General features: G+C 38.3%; 1 protein-coding gene across 3 annotated transcripts in view; it reads left to right on the top strand.

The window, feature by feature from the left end:
- Positions 1-5646: 5646 nt before the first annotated feature.
- Positions 5647-10768, top strand: part of LOC132763103 (actin-binding protein WASF3-like) — a 75652-nt gene continuing 70530 nt past the window's right edge. For all 3 annotated transcript variants that reach the window (XM_067471678.1, XM_067471679.1, XM_067471676.1), the window contains exon 1: positions 5647-5869. The gene's annotated coding sequence lies outside the window, so the exon portion shown is untranslated. The remainder of the gene's footprint in view (positions 5870-10768) is intronic.

Genomic DNA, 10768 nt, shown 5'->3' with positions numbered 1-10768 from the left:
GAGCGGAGCGCAGGGAGCACACAACCCCCCTGTTGCACCAGCTCCACTGGCTGCTGATTTGCTACCGGGCCCAATTCAAGGTGTTGGTATTGGCCTATAAAGCCCTAAACGGTTCCGGCCCAAGATACCTATCTGACCGCATCTTGGCCTATGAACCCACCCGGACTTTGAGATCTTCCGGGGAGGCCCTGCTCTCGATCCCACCGGCCTCCCAAGCACGGTTGGCGGGGACGAGAGATAGAGCCTTCTCGGTGGTGGCTCCTCGGCTGTGGAACGCCCTTCCTATAGACATTAGGCTGGCACCATCTCTCATGGCATTCCGTAGAAGGTTGAAGACCTGGATGTTTGTGCAGGCGTTTTGAGTAATTCAGTGCAATCTGGTAATTGAACATAGGAACGGAACAATGGACGACGAATTTGGATCACGTTTGGATGATGAGGCGATCGGGGATGGGGTTTGTAATAATTGTGTATTGGGATTGCTTATTAGTTATTAATGGAAATGTGTAAATTAATTGTCATTGTTTATTGAACTATTGCTGTTTTTATTGTCTTTGCTGTTTGTAAACCGCTGTGAGTCGCCCTCAGGCTTGAGATACAGCGGTATACAAGAATAGTAAATAAATAAATAAATAAATAAATAAATTGCGTCCTAGTCTCCAGGGCAGCAGAAAACAAGCTTGCTCCCTCCTCCTCCCTGTGGCTTCCTCTCACATATTTATACATGGCTATCATGTCTCCTCTCAGCCTTCTCTTCTTCAGGCTAAACATGCCCAACTCCTTAAGCCGCTCCTCATAGGGCTTGTTCTCCAGACCCTTGATCATTTGAGTCGCCCTCCTCTGGACACATTCCAGCTTGTCAATATCTCTCTTGAATTGTGGTGCCCAGAATTGGACACAATATTCCAGGTAAAGTGGTCTAACCAAGGCAGAATAGAGCATGGGGAGCAGGACTTCCCTAGATCTAGGCACTAGGCTCCTCTTGATGCAGGCCATAAATGACTGTTATGAAGTAGCAACGAAAATGATATTATGGTTGTGGGTCACCACTACATAGGGAATAGGGCTGGGTAATAGGCCTGGGTAACAACGCAAAAATTTGTTTCTAAAATCGATTTGTAATTGGGGTTTTTTTTTGTTTCGATATTTAAAATAATTACAAAACTTTCCCAAAAAAAAGTTTCGGTATTTACGAAATTTCGTAAATATTTACAAAACATTTTGTAAAGATGGCGCCCTTTTTTTTTCAATATTTTAAAAATATTTTTAAAATTTAATTATTAATTTAGTAGAATAGGGATTAATTATTATTAATTATTATTAAGGAGGGAAGGCAGGCACTCACTCTGGCGGGCCCTCTCGCTCGCCGCTCGCTCGCCCCTCTCGCTCCAGCAGACAAGAGTTCTTCCTCCCACCCTGAACATTATTCCACAGATATATCAACCCCACTTGCCTAGTTTCCAACAGACCTCACAACCTCTGAGGATGCCTGCCATAGATGTGGGTGAAATGTCAGGAGAGAGTGCTTCTGCCCCTCTCGCTCGCTCGCCGCTCGCTCGCCCCTCTCGCTCCAGCAGACAAGAGTTCTTCCTCCCACCCTGAACATTATTCCACAGATATATCAACCCCACTTGCCTAGTTTCCAACAGACCTCACAACCTCTGAGGATGCCTGCCATAGATGTGGGTGAAATGTCAGGAGAGAGTGCTTCCGCCCCTCTCGCTCGCCGCTCGCTCGCCCCTCTCACTCGCCGCTCGCTATTATTATTAATAGGCAATGCTAAGCAAGCTGGCCAATTGCAACATTCAGGCAGGAAGCAGCCAGACCATGAAGCTGCAAGGCCATTCGATGCTCATCAAGCTGGCCAGCTGCAACATTCACGCTTGCCTCCAGCAGACAAGAGTTCTTCCTCCCACCCTGAACATTATTCCACAGATATATCAACCCCACTTGCCTAGTTTCCAACAGACCTCACAACCTCTGAGGATGCCTGCCATAGATGTGGGTGAAATGTCAGGAGAGAGTGCTTCCGCCCCTCTTGCTCGCCGCTCGCTCGCCCCTCTCACTCGCCGCTCGCTATTATTATTAATAGGCAATGCTAAGCAAGCTGGCCAATTGCAACATTCAGGCAGGAAGCAGCCAGACCATGAAGCTGCAAGGCCATTCGATGCTCATCAAGCTGGCCAGCTGCAACATTCACGCTTGCCTCCAGCAGACAAGAGTTCTTCCTCCCACCCTGAACATTATTCCACAGATTTATCAACCCCACTTGCCTAGTTTCCAACAGACCTCACAACCTCTGAGGATGCCTGCCATAGATGTGGGTGAAATGTCAGGAGAGAGTGCTTCCGCCCCTCTCGCTCGCCCCTCTCAGCAAGCATCGGCAGGCGGCCATCTTACGTATTTCCGAAATGGACGGAAATACAAAATTTTTTGGCGCCTGCCGTTTTGATATTTAAAAACACTTCCAGGTTAAAAAAAATGTTTTGTAATCGTTTCGTAATTCAAAAATTAACGAATTTTTTAACGAATTACGAATTAACGAAACGAATTGACCAGCCCTACTGGGTAACCATGGAAAAATTTGTTTCTAAACTCGATTCGTTTTTAAGAGGTCCATCACGTTTCGTTTCTTTAAAGAATTCTGAAATTTTCCTTTTAAAAATTTTGAAATATACAAAATTTCGTAAATTTCGAATCGATTAGTTAATGGCAGACGCGATTGCGCAATATGCTAAAAAACCCCTCCAAATATGCTAAAAATATGCTGAAAAAACCTCCAAATGGGACAGGGGGAACTTCTGAATCTTCCCTCTCCCTCTCTTGTTGACTGTTGGTGTGATAAAACACACAACAACTATAAAACTTGCACCAGGCATGCGAAAATAATTACGAAACAATTTCGAAACACTCAGTTCTTGTGGGTTTTTTCGGGCTATATGGCCATGTTCTAGAAGCATTTCTCCTGACGTTTCGCCTACATCTATGGCAAGCATCCTCAGAGGTGAGGTTTCAAAAACAATTTCGAAACAATTACGAAATAAATTGAAAAATTGTTTCGAATCTATTTAACTCCTCGCACTATTCCAAAATGGCTCAATATCGGATCGTAAGCTAATTTAAATACGAATTAATAACGAATTACGAAATTAACGAACGAAACCGCCCAGCCCTAATAGGGAACTGTATTAAGGGGTCGTGGCATTTGGAAGGTTGAGAAACATTTGGAAGGTTGAGAAGGTAGAGAGAACTTCTCCCAAAGGGATCCTCAGGTCCTCCAATGCAATTGTAGGCTCAGCTTCCAGAAGAAGTCAACCACAGAGGTGTAGTCTAGCCCTGCTTGGAGATGGCTGGTGTCCCATCTAAGCATCGACCAAGACCCAACCAGCTTAGCAACCCAGCGCCAGCCTCCAGTGGTTTCCTCTTCTCTTCCTCCTTCCTTCTCTCCTCCTCCTCTTCTTCTTTTTCTTCGTCCTTCTCCTCCTCTTCTTCCTTTTCTCTCCAAAATAGAGACCCAAAGCGGCCTACGGTAAGACTGATACAATATAATTGAAACTCCTCGAAGTATACAAATATTAAAGTAGAACTATATCGTAATGGCATTGAAAATAAACAGTCGAAATCCTAAAAATGGATTTAAAAGGTATTCAGAGCTCAAACCCAGCAGCCCCTGACTTGATCTTCAAAGTCTCCTTGTTTAAAAGTCTGCTTTCTTCCTCCTCTCCTGCTCCTCTTTATCATTCTCTTCCTCTCCTATTCCTTCTCCCTTCTCTGTTCCCTTCTTCTTCCTTCTCTCCCCCCCTCTTCTTCATCCCTTTCCTCTTCTCCTCCATTCTTTTGTTCTTCACCTCCTCCTCTTCTTCTTTCCCCTCTTCTTCATCCTCTTCCTCTCTTCCTCCTTCTCTCTTCCCTTCTTCTTCTTCCTCTCCTTCTCTTTTTTACCCTCTTCATCTCCTCTTTGCCTCCTCCTCTTTACCTCCTCTTCCTTCTCTCCTCCTTGTTCCTTTTCTCATCATATTCCTCTACCCCTCTCCTTCACCCTTTTCCTCTCTTTTTACTTTTCTCCTCCTCCTCTTCTTCCTCTCCTCCTTCTCTTCTTCACCTTCTTCCTCTTTTCCTTCTACTTTATTCTCTTCTTTGCTTCCTCCTTTTCCTCTCCGTCTCGTCCTCTCCTTCCTGCTCCCCTCCTTTCTCTACTTTCTCTCATCCTCCTCCATTCTATTCTTCCTCTTTCTTCTCATCCTTCCTTCTCCTTCCTTCTCTTCTTCTTTGCCTCCTCCTCTTCCTCCCCTCCCCTCTTCTCCACCCTCTTCCTCTCTTTTCCCTTCTGCCCCTCCTCCTCTTCTTCCTTTCCTCCTTCCTTCTTCATTTGTCTCCTCCCCCTCTCCTTCTCCTTCTTCACTTTCTTCTCTCTTTGCCTCACCCTCTTCACCCACTTCCTCTGTTCTTCCTTCTCCCCTCTTTCTTCTGTTCTTTATCTCCTCCTCCTTCCTTCTCTTCATCTCATCTTCCTCTCTTCTCCTTCCTCTTTCCCTTCTCTTCTTTTCTCTTTTCCTTCCTCTTCTCCTCTCCATCTCTCCTCCTCTTCCTTCTCTCTTTCTCTCCTTCTCTCTTTTCCTCTCCCCCTTCCTTCTCTTCCTCTTTGACTCCCCTTCTTCCCCTTCCTCTCCTCCTTCCTCCTCTCCTCTCATTCCTCTTTTTCTTCTCTTCTCTCTTCTTCTCTCTTTTTCTTCCTCTCCTCTCCATCTCTCCTCCTCTTCCTTCTTTCTTTCTCTCCTTCTCTCTTTTCCTCTCCTTCCTTCTCTTCTTCTTTGACTCCCCTTCTTCCCCTTCCTCTCCTCCTTCATTCTTCTTCCTCCTCTCCTTCCTCTTTTTCTTCTCTTCTCTCTTTTTCTTCCTCTCCTCTCCATCTCTCCTCCTCTTACTTCTCTCGTTTCCTCTCCTCCTTCCTTCTCTTCCTCTTTGACACCCCTTCTTCTCCTTCTTCCTTGTTCTTCCTTCTCTTCACCTTCTCTCCTCCTCCTCTCTTCTCCTTCCTTTATTCCTTCTCTTCTCTCTTTTCCTCTCTTCTTCTTCTGTCTTCTCCTCTCCATCTCTTTCTCTCCTTCTTTCTTTTCATCTCCTCCTTCCTTCTTCTTCCTTCTCTTCACCTCCTCTCTTCGCCTTCCTCTTTTCCTTCTCTTCTCTCTTTTCCTCTCTTCTTTTTCTTCTTCTGTCTTCTCTCCATCTGTCCTCTTCCTTCTCTCTTTTCCCCTCTTCCTTCCGTCTCTTCCTCTTTGCCTCCCCTTCTTCCCCTTCCTCTCCTCCTTCCTTCTTCTTCCTCCTCTCCTCCTTTCCTCTTTTCCTTCTCTTCTCCCGTTTTCCTCCTCTCCTCTCCATCCCTCCATCTCTTCCTTCTCTCTTTTTTCCTCCTCCTTCCTTCTCTTCCTCTTTGCCTCCCCTTCTTCCCCTTCCTCTCCTCTTCCCTTCCCTTCTTCCTCCTCTTATAAGCCAGAGATGGAGATGGCGAGGGATGGAGGCGCATGCGCCCCTCGCCGCACTGCAGAGCCGGGGGGGGGGGGGGGAGCGTGTGTGTGTGTGTATGCGCGCGCGCGTGGGAGGGAGCAATAGGCAAGAAGGGGGGGGGGAGAGGGAGAAGCGCTCGTGCATGCGCGGGGAAGGGTCGGGGGCGCGCTTGGGAAGAGCCAGCAGCAGAAGCAGGAGTCGCAGGAGGCGGTGGGGCTCCCTCTTTGCAAGCCCCCCAAAACCCTCCATCCTAGCATGAGAGGGGGCGGCAAGAGCAGAAGCAGAGGCTCTCCTTGAGAGACCCCCCCACCCCCAAATCCCCTCATTCTCCATCCTCAGAAGACTGCAAGCAAGGAAGGGCCAGGTAGGTAGGCTTCTCCCTCTTCTGCACCTGCAAGCAAGGGGGATATGCTTTGAATTGGGGGGGGGGGTGTGCATACAATTCTATTTAAGAAGGGGGGATATATGGAATGGGAAGAGGAAGGACCCCTCCCTTGCTCTGGAGGCGTAGAGTCATCCTAGAACCAGGGAAAGGCATCAGAGGAGCATCTCAAGCCTTGAATCATGGCATTGGGAGCCTTGGCTATTGGCAATGGGAAGGAGATGGGAGAGGCATCTGGTCCCTTCCTGGGAGGCTGGCTCCTTGGGTGGCTTCTTCCTCCTTTGGAGGGAGAGAGAGAGAGAAGGAAACCATTGAGATGTTATATATTACACATACTCTCTCACACACATATATATTATATATATATATATGTAATATTAATATATATATATGTGTGTATATATATAATATTACATATATATATGTAATATTATATATATATTTATATATATATATATACACACACATATATTAATATTACATATATATGTAATATTATATATACACACACACATATATATTAATATTAATATATATATTATATATATTAATATTATATATATATATGTAATATTAATATATATGTGTGTGTGTATATATATATTACATATATATATGTAATATTATATATATATACACACACACATATACTAATATTACATATACATATGTAATATTATATATATATTAATATTATATATATATATGTAATATTAATATATGTGTGTGTGTATATATATATATGTAATATTAATATATATATGTGTGTGTATATATATAATATTACATATATATATGTAATATATATACACACACACATATATATTAATATTAATATTATATATTATATATATATTAATATTATATATATATATATGTAATATTAATATATGTGTGTGTGTATATATATATATGTAATATTAATATATATATGTGTGTGTGTATATATAATATTACATATATATATGTAATATATATACACACACACACATATATATTAATATTAATATTATATATATTATATATATATATTAATATTATATATATATATATGTAATATTAATATATATATGTGTGTGTATATATATAATATTACATATATATATGTAATATATATACACACACACACATATATATTAATATTAATATTATATATATTATATATATATATTAATATTATATATATATATATGTAATATTAATATATATGTGTGTGTATATATATATATATAATATTACATATATATATGTAATATATATATATATACACACATATATATTAATATTAATATTATATATATTAATATTATATATATATATATAATATTACATATATATATGTAATATATATACACACATACGTATAATTTAATATATTATATTAATGTAATATATAATATAATATATATGTAATATTATATATATACACACATATGTATATTTTAATATAATATATATTATATATATTTAATACAATATAATATATCTTATATATTATATATATTATATATTCTTAATGTGTTGTACTTAATATATAGAATAGTTTTTAATATAGATAATGTATATAATATATATAATATATCATATTCTTAATGTGTTGTATAATATAATAGTATTAATATATATAATATATATAATATATCCTCATATTCTTAATGTGTTGTATATAATATAGAATAGTTTTCTATATATATATATATACATATATATATATATTATAATATATCCTCATGTTCTTAACGTGTTGTATATAATATATAATAGTGTTAATATACATAATATATATAATACAATATACCCTCATATTCTTAATGAGTTGTATGTAATATATAATAGTTTTAATATATATATACATTTACATATATATAGTATCCTCATATTCCAAATGGGTTGTATACATTATATAATAGTTATTATTATATATATATATATTCATATTCTTAATGTGTTGTATATAAAATGTAATAGTTTTAATATGTAATATATATAATATAATATATCCTCATATTCTTAATATGTTGTATGTAATATATAATAGTTTTTATATGTATTATATATATATATAGTATCCTCATATTCTGAATGTGTTGTATACAATATATAATAGTTATAATATAATATATCCTCATATTCTGAATGTGTTGTATGTAATATGTAATATTTTTAATATATATAGAATATAGAATATAATATATCTTCATATTCTTAATGCGTTGTATATAATATGTAATAATTTTAATATGTAATAGTTTAAATATATATAATATACATCAATATAATATATCTTCATATTCTTAATGTGTTGTATATAATATATAATAGTTTTTAGATACAATATATAATATAATATATCTTCATATTCTGAATGTGTTGTATACAATATATAATAGTTTTAATATATATAATATAATATATCCTTATATTCTTAATGTGTTGTATATAATATATATAATAGTTTTTAATATATAATATATATAATAAAATATATCCTCATATTCTTAAAGTGTTGTATATAATATATATAATAGTTTTTAATATATATATCATATTATATATGATATATGTGATATATCTATGGATGTGTATATGTGTGTGAGTGCATTTTCCTCTGCCAGGAAAATTTGGATTGACTCCCCATAATATTGCAATGATATGGCTGAAACATCAGGACAGAATGCTTTTGGAAAATGGCCATATAACCCGGAAAACTCACAGCAACCCAATAATAATTCCCCCAGACAGGAAGCAGCCAGGCTTGGAAGCTGCAAGGCCATTCAATGCTAATCAAGCTGGCCAATTGCAACATTCATTGTCAAACAGACAAGAGTTCTTCCTCTTCCACAGATATATAAACCCAATTTTCCTAGTTTCCAACAGACCTCACAAACCCTGAGGCTGCCTGCCTTAGATACAGGCGAAGTGTCAGGAGAGAATGCTTCTAGAACATAGCCAGACAGTCCAGAAAACGCAGATATTCTTAATATTCCACAGCCTCAGTTTGAGAAAACCAAAAGACTAGGAGTTGACCAAATTGGTGTCTTCTGATTCTGGAAGGGGAAGAGTGTCTCAGAGCATATGCAGAGTGCCAAGCCTTTCTGCTGCTAGGTGTGTATAGATCTTCCATTGGCCTGGAGTCCTGGCATCTCCCATTTTGGAATATATCTATATCTACCTTCTGTCTTGAGCAGCATGCAAGATTCTGGGATTTGTAGTTTCCTGGGGGAAAATGGTTTACAGTTCTCAGCCCTTCCTTTGAGCTATGAAACACCTCGGAAAGAACTATATTAACCCAGGCCGCAATGAGAGTTGTTGCCCAGCTTTGTGAAGGGATTACAAATCCCAGCATCCTGCAAACTGGAGCCATGAAAGAGATCTTGAACTGCCTAGAGTTCGACATTCAGGGAGATCTTGCCTCATCGCTTCTGCAGATCTAAGACTTGGATTTCCTCTCCAGTAACTGAATTATATCTTCATTGGTGTGGGAGGGGAAAAAAACACAATTTAGATATGTGTGTGTGTGTATAGCTGGAGAATACAGATATATTTATATGTATATATGTATATGTGTGTGTATATATATATATATATATATATATAATGCTGAAGAATACAGATATAGATATATATGTATATGTGTGTGTATGCAATGCTTGAGAATACACATATAGATAATGTATGTGTGTGTGTGTATATAATGCTGGAGAATAGATATATAGATATATATATATAGATATATATGTATATGTGTGTGTGTATATAATGCTTGAGAATACATATATAGATATATGTGTGTGCGTGTGTGTGTGTGTGTGTGTATATATATATATATAGCTGGAGAATACAGATATAGATATTTGTGTGTGTATAATCCTTGAGAATACATATATAGATGTAGATATATGTATGTGTGTGTATATATGTATATATATAGCTGGAGGATATATATGTTTGTGTGTATATATATAATGCTGGAGAATACATATAGATATATGTGTGTGTGTATATATATATATATAGCTGGAGAATACAGACATAGATATAGATGTATATGTGTGTGTGTATATATGTAGTGCTTGGCAATACATATATAGATATAGATATATGTATGTGTGTGTATATATATCTAGATATATAACTGGAGAATACATAAATAGATATAGATATATGAGTGTGTGTATATATGTATATATAACTGGAGAATATATATGTGTGTATATATAATGTGGAGAATACACACACACACATATATATAAAGTGGATAATACATATGTGTGTGTGTGTGTGTGTGTGTATAATGCTGTAGAATACATATGTGTGTGTACATAATGCTGGTGAACACACACACACATATGTATTCTACAGCATTTTATATATATATATATAAAAAATATATACACACATACATATATACATACATATTATATGTGTGTGTGTTCTCCGGCATTATGTACACACACACACACACACACACACATATATATATATATCCCTCTCTCCCTCTCCCTCCCTCTCTCTCTCCCTCTCCCTCTATCTCTCCTTCTCCCTCTCTCCCTCTCCCTCTCTCTCTCCTTCTCCCTCTCTCTCTCTCCCTCTCTCTCTCCTTCTCCCTCTCTCTCTCTCTCTCTCTCCTTCTCTCTCTCCCTCTCTCTCCCTCTCTCTCTCTCTCCCTCTCTCTCCCTCCCTCCCTCTCCTCCCTCCTCTCTCTCCCTCTCTCTCTCCCCCTCTCTCCCTCTCTCTCTCCCCCTCTCTCCCTCCCTCTCTCTCTCTCCCTCTCTCTCCCTCTCTCTCTCTCCCTCTCCCTCCCTCTCTCTCCCTCCCTCTCTCTCCCTCCCTCCTCTCCCTCCCTCTCCCTCTCTCTCTCTTCCTCTCTCTCTCCCTCTC

This window comes from Anolis sagrei, chromosome 10 (assembly GCF_037176765.1).
Source record: "Anolis sagrei isolate rAnoSag1 chromosome 10, rAnoSag1.mat, whole genome shotgun sequence".
Classification (NCBI taxonomy): domain Eukaryota; kingdom Metazoa; phylum Chordata; class Lepidosauria; order Squamata; family Dactyloidae; genus Anolis; species Anolis sagrei.
Note: the sequence above shows the minus strand (reverse complement) of the source record. Positions and strands in the feature narration are given on the sequence as shown.